The sequence below is a fragment of the Bos grunniens genome, chromosome 15, assembly GCF_055505025.1.
Source record: "Bos grunniens cultivar Pamir isolate PY7600 chromosome 15, Bosgru_T2T1.0, whole genome shotgun sequence".
Classification (NCBI taxonomy): Eukaryota; Metazoa; Chordata; class Mammalia; order Artiodactyla; family Bovidae; genus Bos; species Bos grunniens.
Window position 1 is genome coordinate 39,596,888 of NC_141179.1, and position 15,565 is coordinate 39,612,452.

The following is a 15,565-nucleotide window of genomic DNA, read 5'->3' on the forward strand; positions in this document are numbered from 1 at the left end:
AGTCTTAGACTGATCACATTTTCCAGAGTCCTGTCAGTATGGCCAAAAACTACCGGAAAAGCAAAAGCCAGGAGAGAAATGCTGCCAATCCTTCCAGAACATGCAGTTTAGATTCTTACTATGTGATTTTACTGAAATGAAAAGATATCTAATGCTCCTATGATCCGTTGAAAAGTATCTGAAGCACTGCAAGAATGAGAAAAGCAGCAGTATTATTTCCATGTGCCAGGGCAGAGAAGCAGTGAAACATGACTCATATTTATTTTCACTGTTCTTGAACTGTCTTAGGAAAACCACCGAGCAGTGGCAGCTGGGTATCTTCTTCAAAAAGTACCTTATCCTATGGTTCAAAAGTTAAAGAGGCAGAAATCTTTTGGAAGACCAGCAAAATGATGGGTACCAAATATCACAATTACTTTCAAGGCTTTCTTGCTAAAGTGGGTTTTGCTAGTGGGTTTTATATTATGCATGTAAACTTACATTAAGAGAACATATTACAAAGCTACTGAAACTAAGATACATTCACTTGCTAGAAGCTCAAGTCCAGGCTCTGCCACTTTGAAGCCATGAGATCCTAAGATAAAACTACTACTCCGAACCTGTTCCCTTATTCATAAAAGGAGAACACGCAGGCCTCATGGGCAAAAAGAGACTGAAAGGGAAACAAACAGAGAAACCACAGATAATTCTAAGACAGCACCCACCAATCAACATAAACTGCACCTTTGAAAAATAACTATTCTCTTAATAAAAGTCCCAATATTAATGAAAAGCCAATCATGTTGTCTCATTACTTTTAGAAACCTAGTTAAGATAAAATAATTAGGTAAGTTTTCTCTCATTTTCAACTTGTAAAAAGTTATTTAAACAAACAAAGCAATCAAAGTGAGAGATTGGGGTATTACAAAACCAAGAAAACCGTAAAAATCTACCCCCAAAAAGTAGCTCTTTAGTGCCAAGAAATGGGAGTTCCTTTGCCTATATTGGGCTTCCCTGGTGGCTTAGAGGGTAAAGCGTCCGCCTGCAATGCGGGAGACCCGGGTTCAATCCCTGAGTCGGGAAGATCCCCTGGAGAAGAAAATGGCAACCCACTTCACTACTCTTGCCTGGAAAATCCCATGGATGGAGGAGCCTGGGAGGCTGCAGTCCATGGGGTTGCAAAGAGTTGGATGCTACTAAGCGACTTCATTTTCTTGCCTATATTAAAGCTAAGAACAACTCAAATTAAAATTTTAACACATTTCAAGTAGTTGTTTCAGACACTTGCTAAGCAGAAAGACAAATGTGAACAGTACTTGGAGATTAGGATATGGTGCAAGGAAGGAACAAGGCGGATCCATGGGCTTGAAGTAAAGCTTTATAGAAGACTCACCAGTGATAAGAAAAATAAATAATTAAGGCAAGCAGGAAAAGGAGAAGTTTAAGCACTAAAAACTGTATCTCTCATGCTTTCAGATACAATTTCCTACAAGTCTTCTTAATAATTTTTCTTCCTTAATGCAGGTAGACTCTTTAACAGTTAAAACTCAAAGGCTGTAGACTTTACCAGTATTTCCCTGAAGGCCATTTCCAGAGGTACCCAACAAAGAGAATGAGAAAGGAAAAGGTCTACTGTCAAACTCAGAATTTGACTCACAAGGCCACCAAGGTAGACTTAATTATTACCATTATCAGTTTAAATAAAAAGACAACATTCTTGGGTTAAGAAGTAAACACTTATCAAAGGTTAGTGGATTTATTTCCAAGTCTACTCTACCCGATCCACTGAAAGACTTTTCCTAAATATAATTATTTATCGGAATAAATTAAAAAAAAAAACCTCAGGGTAGTACAGGTAATAAGATAAGGCAGACAAGAAGCTCTGAGAGCATAAGGTCTTGCTTAAGATTGATAACAAAATTCAAACATGTTTCTACAAACACCTGTAACAATATATACAAATATCTATACCTATATATAAATATATATAAATACTACATACTACACTTAACTACCTTTGAAAAACAGTGAGTTTTGTGTAATGGGGCATGGGCTCAGAAATTTGTACTCCCAAATTGTCACTAATGGCACATGGATTACTTTGAGCTGAAGGAAGTGAGATCTAACATACGCAGAAAGAATTCTTCTCAGACCTTCCCTCATTTGAAGCTCATTAAAAGCTTCTGCACATCAAAGGAAACTATTAGCAAGGTGAAAAGACAGCCTTCAGAATGGGAGAAAATAATAGCAAATGAAGCAACCGACAAACAACTAATCTCAAAAATATACAAGCAACTCCTCCAGCTAAACTCCAGAAAAATAAATGACCCAATCAAAAAATGGGCCAAAGATCTAAATAGACATTTCTCCAAAGAAGACATACAGATGGCTAACAAACACATGAAAAGATGCTCAACATCACTCATTATCAGAGAAATGCAAATCAAAACCACTATGAGATACCATTTCACACCAGTCAGAATGGCTGCGATCCAAAAGTCTACAAATAATAAATGCCGGAGAGGGTGTGGAGAAAAGGGAACCCTCTTACACTGTTGGTGGGAATGCAAACTAGTACAGCCACTATGGAGAACAGTGTGGAGATTCCTTAAAAAACTGGAAATAGAACTGCCTTATGATCCAGCAATCCCACTGCTGGGCATACACACTGAGGAAACCAGAAGGGAAAGAGACACGTGTACCCCAATGTTCATCGCAGCACTGTTTATAATAGCCAGGACATGGAAGCAACCTAGATGTCCATCAGCAGATGAATGGATAAGAAAGCTGTGGTACATATACACAATGGAGTATTACTCAGCCATTAAAAAGAATACATTTGAATCAGTTCTAATGAGGTGGATGAAACTGGAGCCTATTATACAGAGTGAAGTAAGCCAGAAGGACAAACACCAATACAGCATACTAACGCATATATATGGAATTTAGAAAGATGGTAACGATAACCCTGTATACGAGACAGCAAAAGAGACACTGATGTATAGAACAGGCTTATGGACTCTGTGGGAGAGGGAGAGGGTGGCAAGATTTGGGAGAATGGCATTGAAACATGTGAAATGTCATGCATGAAACGAGATGCCAGTCCAGGTTCAATGCACGATGCTGGATGCTTGGGGCTGGTGCACTGGGACGACCCAGTGGGATGGAATGGGGAGGGAGGAGGGAGGAGGGTTCAGGATGGGGAACACATGTATAATTTTTTTTTAATTAAAAAAAAAAATAAAGGAAATAAAAATTAAAAAAAAAAAAAAGAAAAGAACATTTTTACATGAAAAAAAAAAAAGCAGAAACTTCCAAGAAATGAGGGCTGCCATAATGAGGACTCTCTGAGTGAGTTCTATGGTGATAAATAAGATGGAAAGTTAGCACCAAGATGCAAAAACTTTACTAAAATAACCCATATCTTCTATTGGTTTTCCCACATATTTACCTTCCCACGATATATTGCCCCTAAAGTCCAAACTCCTTTGTGTCTAGTCACGTCTCCATAATTTATAACCCTTTTTAATATGGTATATAAGCTCCCAAGTCTCAAAGTGAAAACTACCCTTTCGGGTCTTCACTTTTCTGTGATGCCCTTGCTGCTAAATTGCTTCAGTTGTGTTTGACTCTGTGCGACCCCATAGACAGCAGCCCACCAGGCTCCCTGGTCCCTGGGATTCTCCAGGCAAGAACACCGGAGTGGGCTGCCATTTCCTTCTCCAATGCATGAAAGTGAAAAGTGCAAATGAAGTCGCTCAGTCGTGCCCGACTCTTAGCGACCCCATGGACTGCAGCCTACCAGGCTCCTCTGTCCATGGGATTTTCCAGGCAAGAGTACTGGAGTGGGGTGCCATCGCCTTTCTTATGCAAATTAAAAAACATATGTATGCCTTTTCTATTAATCTATCTTTTGTCATTTTGATTTGCAAGCCTCAGTCATAGAGCATAAAGGGATAGAAGAAAAGTTTTTCCTCCCCTACATAAGCTATTAAAAAACCAAGTCTCTAGTGAGGCCATTTTCAGTATTCTATTGAATCTGGTCCTGTTATAAACTGTTTCCTGATAAGTAAATTAGGCTCACTTTGTGGAACAATCCTTTCAGACAACCCAGTGCCATAATGCAGCAGGGACCTGAGTCTGGCAGGGTTGGGCTAGAATCCAGGTGCACTCATTTATCTTGGGGGTGAGCTTACTTATCTGTTTGTTTCTGCAGTTTCCTCATCTCTAAAAACATATAGACAGCATATATACCTCCCACCCTTCACTTCATAGCATTTGTGTAAGATTAAGGCTGGGCACATAATTACACTTCTGTATTCATCTTTCCTCTACTTCTTTGTCAATGATTTCTCAGTATAGTCCCTCAACAATCAGTCTGATCTATTATATAATATTTCAGTCCAAAAATCATTAATTTATCTTTTTTTCCTGCAAATAATCATTTACTTATGGGCATAATTTTTAGACTAGGAAAAAAATTGTATTACCAAAGTAAAAGTCCAAGTGAAGTTGCTCAGTCATGTCCGACTCTTTGCGACCTGGTGGACTGTAGCCTACCATGCTCCTCCATCCGTGGGATTCTCCAAGCAAGAATACTGGAGTGGGTTGCCATTTCCTTCTCCAGGGGATCTTCCCAGCCCAGGGATCGAACCCAGGTCTCGTGCATTGCAGGCAGATGCTTTACCCTCTGAGCTATCGGGGCAGCCCAATTCATAGCTAATTTATCTCTGGATTATATACTATTACAGTCACATGCACATAAACTCATTTTGTAATTCTGAGAAGGAAATTAATGATTTTAGAAGGTTTAAACTAAACCTCTGAGGACTAAAAGAGGGAAGAGGTGGTTCAGCTTATATTGACATGAAACACAGATTCATGACTTATATTAAAGGCCAAGATGTAATATACTGTATGATATACCACCTTTTATGGGAAAAGAATGAAAAACTGAATGTATATGCTTACAAATAAATAAGATTTTTCTAGCAAAAAAAGCCAAAAACTTGGTAATAAAGGTTGCCTCATCCAGGGAGAACTGGATAACTCAAGAAGAGAAATTATAGACATTTGTTTTTCATTATATATCCAGTGCATGTGTTATATATTTTTAAAAACCACTATTTTTGTAAAACAGAAAAATGAGAAGGTACCAAAAAAATTTGAAAGAGTGTATTTTCCCATCAATTAGCCAGTCTCCATTACCTTTTGTCCTCTAACAATTTACAAACTCCCTTTCATCTGAGAGGGAAAAAAAAGTTTGAAAAATCTTTTTAAAGTGAAAATAGAAGAGTATCATTGTGTAAAGATACACAGTATTTACCTTTCTTCTGGTAATCTTTATTACCTGAGCTTTTCCTTTTTCTTTTCATTTATTTTTGGCTATGCACATTTTCATTTATTTTGGTCTTTGCCGCTACGTGAGTCTTTCTCTAGTTGCAGTAAGCAGGGGCGGCTCTTTAGTTGTGGTGTGTAGGCTTCTCACTGCAATGGCTTCTCTTGTTGCGAAGCACAGGCTCTAGGGCTCCTGGACTATTCAGCACAGGCTCAACAGTTGTGGTGCACAGGGCTTAGCTGCCCCGCATGTGGGATCTTCCCAGACCAAGGATTGAACCTATGTCTCCTGCAATGGTGGGCAGACTCTACCACTGAACTAACAGGGAAGCCCTCCATTTCTTTATTAGATGGAAAACCTACTAGATTAAAAACAAGAAGGTGCTTTAACTGCGAAACTGCTGTTTAACAAGATTTTAACAGGCTGGATTTCCTAAATGGAATGTGAGAAATTCTTCCCCCATCAGGATAACGTTGATCTTTGGATCAGATACCCCTTTCTCCCATCTCTTGAGAGGACCTCTACATTCATCATGCTCACCAAGGAATCAAGTACACAAAAGTACCAAATACTGCAGTGAAGGTCTGCAGTGAGATTGGCTCTACCTGTATGTTTTTTTTCTGTACCAGTATTTACTGAACACAAACAGTAAAAGCTGCCAAAAGATAGTTGTAGTTCTAAGTTTTAGCTGCTACAAATTTGTTTAGAAAAACGAAGCACTGAATATGAAAGTCTCTAGACAATGTCCAAACATTCATTCCAGCTTCCTATAAATTTCCACCTCAGTTAAAGAAGGATCTGTTTAGCTGTCTTCCTCTTAAAAACTGACTCCTCTGTGCCTCTAACATGTCTACCAATGGAGACAGTGGGGAAAACATTAACCTACCAATGGAGACAGTGGGGAAAACAAAGAATAATCTACTTCATCTATCCTTCCATGGGGAGTCACTGATTGACTCCCAGTTAGGGACAATTCTGTGCTTAGCACAGTTACATCCAATGCTGTTTTGTCACATCATCCTACACCTCTAAGCTGGAGGACAACTTGGCAGGAGTACTCAAGGAAACTCAAGCAGCAGTAGATAGAATGCTGAACTAAATGGCCTTATAATATCCCTTAGATTCTATGACTGAAAAACAAAACCACAACAAAAAAAACTTCAAATATTCTTAAAAGGGAGGAATGAATTCCAAAATATTTTGAACCAAGAGTCAGCAAAGGTTTTCAGTAAAGGGTCAAGTAATAAATATTTTCAGCGTGTGGGCCATACAATCTTAGCAGCAACTACTCAATTCTGCCATTTGGGGCACAAAATCAGCCATGACCAGTAAGCAAATAGACATGGTTGTGTTCCAATAAAACTTTATTCACAAAAACAGGAAGACAGTTCGTAGGTTATAGTCTGCCCACTCCTGTTATTTCTAAATAAAGATTCTGAATATTTCACATTCAGAAAAATGAACTAAGAAAGGTTATCAATGGGAAACCAGCACAGTCTAAATATTCATTGCCTATGATTCCACTATTACTAGAGTTAATGTGCATATCATTAAAATGGACAGTAAATACTCGACTGTTACATCTTTTAAAAAAATCAATAAATGAATGCCAGGCTTCATTTATACAGATATGCCACAAACTAAATGCAAAACAAAGACATGACCGATAGCCTTTTTTAAGATAGACTAAAAATATCTTTATTTTTAAAAGGGAAGTCCATTAAGTTGTTCAGGGCTGAAGCCTGGGCAAGACTGTTTTGGAGAAAAGGCTACAAATGAAGAAGAGCACCCAGTATACAATCCAGTCATAGACTCAGAAACCCTAGACCACTACCATGTTGATACAAAAATCAAAATCTTGATACAATAATCAAAAAATAACACAGAAGGTAAAGAGGTCAAGAGCTAACCCCAACACTGCGGAAGATACAAAGTCTGTTTATATTCTGTGTAGAGCACAGGCTCAACAGTTGTGGCACACGGGCTTTAAGTAATAGGTCTAAAAGTACCTATTCTTTTCTACATACAAGTATTACATGGCTAAAGGAATGGGATTGGAAGCAGAAAAGAGACTAAGCACAAAGTAAATATTACCTAAGTATGAAAATTCCCCCAAAAGCTACACTGAGTTACAATGATGACCATGAGGATATCCCATATACATAACTTCTGCTTCTTCCTTATTGTTTTTCCATTTCATTTGCTTTCCACTAAAAGGGAAATTGAGATTAGGTATCTGTAACTGCTAGGAATTAATATCTTTCTAATCCAGAAGTTCATGAACAGGATTGCATGGAGGTGGGTATCCAAGAACACTTAGTTTCATGAAAAATACTTTTCTGAGTTTGTTTATATGTGTGTGTGTTAAAGTGTGCAATCCTATGCTTATATCTCTACATTATTCTAGAGGAAAAAATCCACTGCTTTTATCAGATTCTCAAAAGGGTCAATAAGTCTAACAGTAAAAAAATACTATCAAATTTTAGGTATACTATGTGTGTATGCCAGAGGGAGGAGGACCTAAAATGCAGAGAACAGAGCTTCCTCAAGGTCACTGATTAAAAACCCCATTCACATATAATCTGGAGTGAAAAGTGAAAGTGTTAGTCACTCAGTCATGGCCAACTCTTTGTGACTCCATGGTCTGTCCATGGAATTCTCCCAGCAAGGATACTGGAGTGGGTTGCCATTCCCTTCGCCAGGGATCTTCCTGACCCAGGGATCAAACCTGTGTCTCCTGTATTGCAGGCAGATTCTTTATCATCTGAGCTACCAGGGAGGCTGGAGTAAAAATGTGTAAACGGTTTAAAACATAATTATACCGATCTCTCTCGAAGCCTGTTATGGAGCGAATTGTGATCCTCCTAAAAAGACATGTTGAAATCCTAATCCCTAGGATTTCGGAATGTGACTTATTTGGAAACAGGGTCGTTCAAGTATAATTAGTTAAGGTAATTGATATAACACTGGAGCAAAATGGGTCTCTAATTCAACATCACTGGTGTCCTTATAAGAGGAGAGGCATTTGAAGACAGAGATACACAGGGAGAACTCCACCTGATAACAAAAGCAAAATTGGAGTTACACATTAGAGCTACAAGCGAAGGAATACCAAAACTGCTAAGAAAAAATTAGTAAGAGGCAAGGAAGGACTCCTTACAGGTTTCAGACAGACCATGGATTTTGGACTTATAACCTCCAGAACTGTTAGACAATAAATTTCTGTCACTTTAAGCCACCCAATTTGTAGTACTTTGTTACAGCAACCCTGGGAAACTAACAGAAGGTCAAATATCATAGTAACTAAAATTAAAGTACAGAACAAAAGGCTTTCTAAAGATGATCATGTGTCCTTATGACCTAATAAACACATCACGGGCACTTTCCAACAAACATGACAGTGTCAATTACCAAAACACACTCTATTAAATAGTTAATTAAGAGATGGAATGGCTTTTCTAAATGGGTACAGGCAAGAACAGAAGAAAAAAGTTTTATGTATCAGAGGTAAAAGACCAAAATAAAGTTAAAGATCAGATCCCAGAACAAATCAATGGGATATATCACTGACTGTTCATCTAAATACTGCATACAGATAAATAGTGTATATTGATAAATTTCAGTATACAGTAGCAGATTCAAGGAAAGCAGTGTTCTGATTACCTACTGCTATATAACAAAATCACACTAAAACTTAATGTCTTAAAACAACAATAATCATTTTTATTTTCTCTCACTGTATCTCAAAGTTAGGAATTTGGGAAGAGCTCTAATAAGCAGTTTTAGCTGAACAGTTCCAGCTCCTGCTGTTAGAGTCATGTAGTCTGTCCACATGAGGCAGTCTAGGATAGCATGGCAATCCCAGGCTATACAGCTTAAAGGCTGCTGAAGACTTCAAAACCAGTATTTTGTTGAGTTGGATAGGGAGCTCACCTTTTCTGACCACACCTTATTGCTCACAAGTGAATCACATGATCACCCAAATTCAAGGGAAGGGGGCATAAAATGCCACCTTAGGATGAAAGAATAATCAAGGGCACACTAAAAGAACATATGAGAAGGAAGATATTGTTACAACTACCTTCAGAAAATACAATCTGCCACAGAAAATATGGTAAAGTGACTCTTGAAATGGTCAACCATTTGAAACTGTCCCTCAGGTTAACAAACTGATGACTAAAAGAAATTCTTGAGCTTGTCTTACAGAACAGCAACTAAGGGAACACCTTATTAAAAACCCTTCTGCTTGGAATCTGCTTCCATCGATCAAACTCATCTTAATTATTTCTTCTGACTCTTTAAACACCCCCTACAGATATACCTCTGTTGAATGGGTCCCTACTGTACCAGGGGCTTATGCTGCTTTTCAGAAACTTGGAGTCAGCTCTTATCCAGTTTAAGCTGGCTAAGATTTTTGGTTGGAACTACTGACACTAAAACTGGGCCTATGCAAGTGTCCAACAAATAATGTCAGAGGGCTCAAAAATCCACCCTTAGATCATACTAAGTGCCCCCAGTTTTGAACATGCACCTCAAGAAGCAGCATGTAACTTAGATACACCTGCAAAGAATACTGATTACCTCAGCTTTTCCCTATCAGCATTCACCTTTCCCCATGCCTAATACCACCCTGCTTCTTTATTCCATAAAGACTGCAAACCCCTTGCCTTCAGGGAAGCGAATCTGAGACCTGTTCTCCTACCTCCTCACTTGGCTGCTTCCTGAATAAACTCCTTCTCTACTGCAAACCTTTGGGTCTGTTGCAAGCATTTTGGCCTACTGCACATAGGGCAAATGAACCTGGTTTAACAGTACGTTTAATCCATGTCTGACCTATTTCATAGGAAATACTTAAGCCACCTAAAATGCCTTTTAAAAACATGGCCCATGGGTCTCATATTTTAAAGTACAGATGATTCTTGAACAACACAGGTCAAACTACATGGGTGCAATTATGCACAGATTTTTTTCAATAAATGCATACTACAGTACTGTGTAACACAGTCAGTTGAACCCGAGGATGCAGAACCATAGAGTGCTGTTTCTTAGTCACTCAATCGTGTCTGACTCTTGGCAACCCCACAAAGACTGTAGCCCACCAGGCTCCTCTGTCCATAGGGATTCTCTAGGCAAGAATACTGGAGTGGATTGCCATGACCTCTTCCAGGCAATCTTTTCAACCCAGGGATCGAACCCAAGTCTCCCACACTGCAGGCAGATTCTTTACCATCTGAGACACCAGGAAAGCAAGCCCATAGATACAGAGGGCCAACTGTAAAATTAACACATAGATTTTTTTTTTACATCCATGAGGACTGGCACCCCCACTGTTGCTCCAGGGTCAACTGATTTTGCCTAACAAATAATCTCATTCACTTAATAAAATTTTCATTTTTCCATATTCACTTAACTGCGAATTTCTAACCAGTAGATTTCTACTTGGAGTTGACATACTTGTAGCCAAAAACAACCCAATTCATTCTAGTTAAGACTATTAAGAGGCCTCATATTATAAGTGAGCATATATTTTCTTTTAAAATTTTTGATAGACTCTCATCTAGAGGCAGCAGCAACCCACTCCAGTACTCTTGCCTGGAAAATCCCATGGACGGAGGAGCCTGGTAGGCTGCAGTCCATGGGGTCTTGAAGAGTTGGACACGACTGAGTGACTTCACTTCCACTTTTCACTTTCATGCATTGGAGAAGGAAATGGCAACCCACTGCAGTATTCTTGCCTGGAGAATCCCAGGGACGGGGGAGCCTGGTGGGCTGCCGTCTATGGGGTCGCACAGAGTCGGACACAACTGAAGCGACTTAGCAGCAGCAGCAACATCTTTTTACTATATTTTAATAACTCTAGAATCTTTATTTATATAAAGATTAACTCAAAAAAACTTTAAAAAAATAACTTGAGAGTCTTAAGTCTTTTGCTTAAGACTCAACATAAATGAAAACCTCCTCTGCAAGTGAGCTGTAAACAACAAAAAAAGGGCTAAAATCCAAACTCAAAATGTACAAGTTGATAAGAATAGTGGGTTCCTTTTTCCTTTCAAAAATTAAGGCTTACAAAGCATTTTTCCCACAAACAAAAGAATAGCTCTAGCATCTTGGTTTTCAATAAAAGATGCTAGTGTCTAACCCTGTTGTAAGCACCACTGAAGTAAATATAATGGCCACTCTGTTTGCCTACACAGATACTGATGCCAATATTTAACTCTCTATATCCAATTTTCCCCAATGTCTAGGATACTTCTCAGTAAGGAATCTCAGTAGGTTCATCAGTCCTTAGGGCACTACACAACTATTTTGAATACTGACATTGCTGTGTAAGCAGGGCACTTTAGCAAGTTAAAATGGCTCATTATCCTGGAAAATTACACATTAAGAAAAATCAGACTCATAATTCCTTTAAGTGACATAAAAATCAAACACAAAAACATCTTTAAATATCAAGTTTTACTTCATCAGAGAGGAAATGTTAATTCTACAGCATTAAAATTATCAGCTGACAAGAAAACTTAAATTTTTCAGCAACGCCCATTTTCCTTTCTGTCCTTTCTGTCCCTTCCTTTCTGTATCATAGGGTAACGTTTCTACCATAAAGCCTACAGAAGAAGGACTGTGCTCTTGTTAACACGTTTGGTCAAAAGCAATTCCACTCCTTGCAAAAACATGCATTCAATTCCATTCTGGGAGAAAACAATTCTTAAAAAATAATCTCCAAAGTCACACATGATTTTTCTTTAGATAAATAATTGTGCTACAGGCTCTCCTTACCTAATAAAAATATTTTCATATAAAGACATGTAATTTCTATCCTAATACTTTCAAACTCAGAAAAGTGAAATACCGTATACAAAGGTATCCTAATATTTCAAGTGTATTACCAAAGATAAGATTTCTTAAACATCTACAAAACAACAGAGAAATCAAAATATCCTATTTTGCTTAAAAATTCATGAAAGTTTCCATCTGACTTCACAATATACCTAAAATTAATATAAAAATATTTCACTCGTTTCCTCTCTGGCTGCTTTAAGATCAGCAACCATCATGAATGAAACAGTAATTCTCCAGACCAGGAAGTTCATGACCAACCAAAAACAAATTGTCATCAATATCCTTCACCCTGGGAAGGCAAAAGTAGCTAAGATAGAAATTTAGGTAAAACTAGCCAAAATGTACAAGACCACACCAGATGTCATCTTAGAATTTGGATTCAGAATCCATTTTGGTCGTGGCAAGACAACTAGCTTTGGCAGGTTTTACTATTCCTTAGATTACAGAAAGAAAAACGAACCCGAACATTGACATGCAAGATATGGTCTGTATAAGAAAAAACCTCAAGAAAACAACAAAAGGAACAAAGAACAGAATGCAGGAAGTCAAGAGGACTGCAAAGGCCAACCTTGGTGCTGGCAAAAAGTGAGCTGGAGACCGGACAACAGAAGGAGTAAAGATTCTGCAGTGACTATGCAAATTTTTCATAAGATGATTAATAAACTAAGAATGTTTATGTGAAATAAAAAAATATATATATACTTTAAATTATTCAGTAAAATTAACTTTAACAGGAAAATGTTCCAGGTATACCCTGATCATTACATGTAGACTACACACAAGTTTATCCAAAGAACTGACTCAGGCAGATTACTAATCATGTGCCCTATGTGGTCTAATTTAAAGCTATCGAAGCCTATTCATGAAGCTTAGTAATTTTAAGAACAAGTTGACAGAATCAGATATTTCACTGTTTTTATAGAAGTAGTAAGATTTTGTTTAAAAGAGTTTTATTTAGTCTGATTACAACAGCAAATGTCTTTAACGATATAAAAGTGCTTTGAAGCTCCTGCTATATGCTGTATTTCCTGTTTCTCTTTTGTCACTTTCTTATGAATCCTTCTCAATCTGTTCCCAAGGCTGAACTTAAAAACAGGCTCTACCCAGCCAAGGCAGCATTTTCCAAATCGTGGCAAATGGGACTGGCAAACTGTACACTTTAGCCCTAATCTTACAAAATACATTAGCACATCAAAGACCTACAAAATGTCCTGAGATAAAGAAACTCAGTAGACCTCTTTGAAAGCCTACCGCTAAGTCGTTTCAGTCATGTCCAACTCTGTGCGACCCCACAGACAGCAGCCCACCAGGCTCCCCCGTCCCTGGGATTTTCCCGGCAAGAACACTGGAGTGGGTTGCCATTTCCTTCTCCCTTAAATACAAGAATACAGTCTCTCAGAAAACCTCCTATAGAGACACAGAACTTCAGATCCAAGTAGGAAAATATCTCAGGTCTTCAAAGATTTTCAAAGGGAGGAAAGGAAGCCAGGTTGAAAGAAGAAGGGGGAGGAGGTGGGAGAGGGGGGCAAAAGGGTGGTCTTACAGACGTCTCCTGCCACCTGCAGATACCCAGGCATTATGGGACTTTACCCTGGGCCTCCAGAGAAGGGAGGACTGGAACTCAGCCCTACCAGAAATCAGAACCAGAATTCGAGTTCTCTGCCAAGAAGAGGTGATCAGTCTCCAATCCTCAGCTCAGGCTGAGGCCCTTCGACCAGATTCTTGCGTCCAGGACCGAGGGACTAGAAAAACAGGGAAGGATAGGAAGGATTAAGGAGAGGAAAGAGAGAGGGAAGGAGAGAGAGGTCAATATACCAGTCGGGGCACTCTGGCCAGTTGTCCATGTCAGGAGACCAGGGACAAAAGGGTCTCAGTTGCGGCCATTGGGTCTGGTCCATTGGCAGGCAAGCTGGCCCCTGAGTACCCTGAGTAGTCAGGATGTCAGTCTCAGTTAAGAAGAGTCTCCACCAGAGTCGCCATTTGTTGCAGGAAAGGGAACCCCTTCTAGGGCCCGAAACTGGGCTCTTGTCTAACACTCGGAAATGAATTGTCTGAGGAGATAGGTGCTGACAAAGCAAGAGATTTTATTGGGAAAAGGCACCTGGGTGGAGAGCAGTAGGGTAAGAGAAAGCCTGGCCTTTCACAAATTTCCAAACACGGCTAAGTAAGCAAAGTGCCTGAGAAGCTCATTGATTACCACATCAGCCTTCTGAGGTAATGACTGTACAAACATGAGCCAAACCTCCCACGAACTACAAATGATTTAGAAAGCATGACCTTCCATTGATCCTCAAGACTACTTCTGAATAAACTATAAAGCCAGTTATTAAGAGTTGCAAAAATGAGTATGTATTAGAATGTACCAAAGACTTCAGTTTGTACACAATTACTAACTCTGGATGCTGCAACTCAAGATGCAGCACAACTTCTACCAAATACACACACTCAAAACATGGAATTCTGTAATTTTCAAGAGGAACAATCAATCATCATTAGTGAAACTGTGTTGTCTTTAGCTGGTTATGGTTTTTAATTATAATTATTCTTATTCCTAATTAAAAATTACCGTTAGTTGAACTTCATGCTTCCCTGGTGGCTCAGAGGATAAAGCATCTGCCTGCAATGCAGGAGACTCAGGTTAGATCCCTGGGTTGGGTAGATCCCCTGGAGAAGGAAATGGCAACCCACTCTAGTATTCTTGCCTGGAGAATCCCATGGACAGAGGAGCCTGGCAGGCTACAGTCCACAGGGTCGCAAAGAGTCAGACACGACTGAGTGACTTCACTCACTCAATAAACCTGTGGAATGTGTTATACAATTCCATCACCAGTATTTGAGACCTACCATTTTCTAACTAGTCTAAACTTTAAGATAAGTATACTTTTTTGTCATTCAATTAGGAACCATCCATATTCCTAACTGCTGAAGAAAGTTCCTCTCCCCCAAAATGCTTCTACCTTGACAATTTAGTTGCTATTACTCCACTAAAAAGAAGGAATTACTGAGCTACAGAATGACCCAGCTGAAGGGCTTGGATTAAAAGAACTGGACCAGTCACTGTTCTAAAAGTCCTCACCTTACCTATGGAGCCACTAATGTACGGACAGGTCTTCTCCCTGGTCACCATGTCCACACCAACCAAATACGGCACAAGGACTTCGAATTAGGGCCCTTCGTGGAAGTAATAATAACTTCTCTCATCTTGAATGTCAATGATCCCTCCAGGCTCAAGTTTTGGGTAGGAAGCTTCCAGGAAGGTCTTAAAACAACTTAATCCCATAATGAAGTCTCTTCTCAAAAATATTTTCTGGTCTATCTTTAAAACTTTTCAGGTTCTGCTCTCTGATGACTGGGGGGGTGGGGGTGAGGAAAGATGGGGGCAGGGGAGGGGTTGGGGTTCAAGAGGGA

The 15,565-nt window shown here is 39.1% G+C and overlaps 1 protein-coding gene and 1 pseudogene across 10 annotated transcripts in view; one reads left to right on the plus strand and one right to left on the minus strand.

Annotated features, from left to right (window-relative positions):
* Nucleotides 1–15,565, minus strand: part of FAR1 (fatty acyl-CoA reductase 1) — a 77,723-nt gene that overhangs the window by 51,381 nt on the left and 10,777 nt on the right. For 4 of the 10 annotated variants that reach the window (XM_086339905.1, XM_086339903.1, XM_086339906.1 and 1 more), the window contains one exon: nt 14,724–14,774. The exons of the other annotated variants lie outside the window; for them this stretch is intronic. The gene's annotated coding sequence lies outside the window, so the exon portion shown is untranslated. The remainder of the gene's footprint in view (nt 1–14,723; nt 14,775–15,565) is intronic. 10 annotated transcript variants of the gene reach the window in all.
* On the plus strand, nt 12,371–12,896 carry LOC147357708 (small ribosomal subunit protein eS24 pseudogene; annotated as a pseudogene).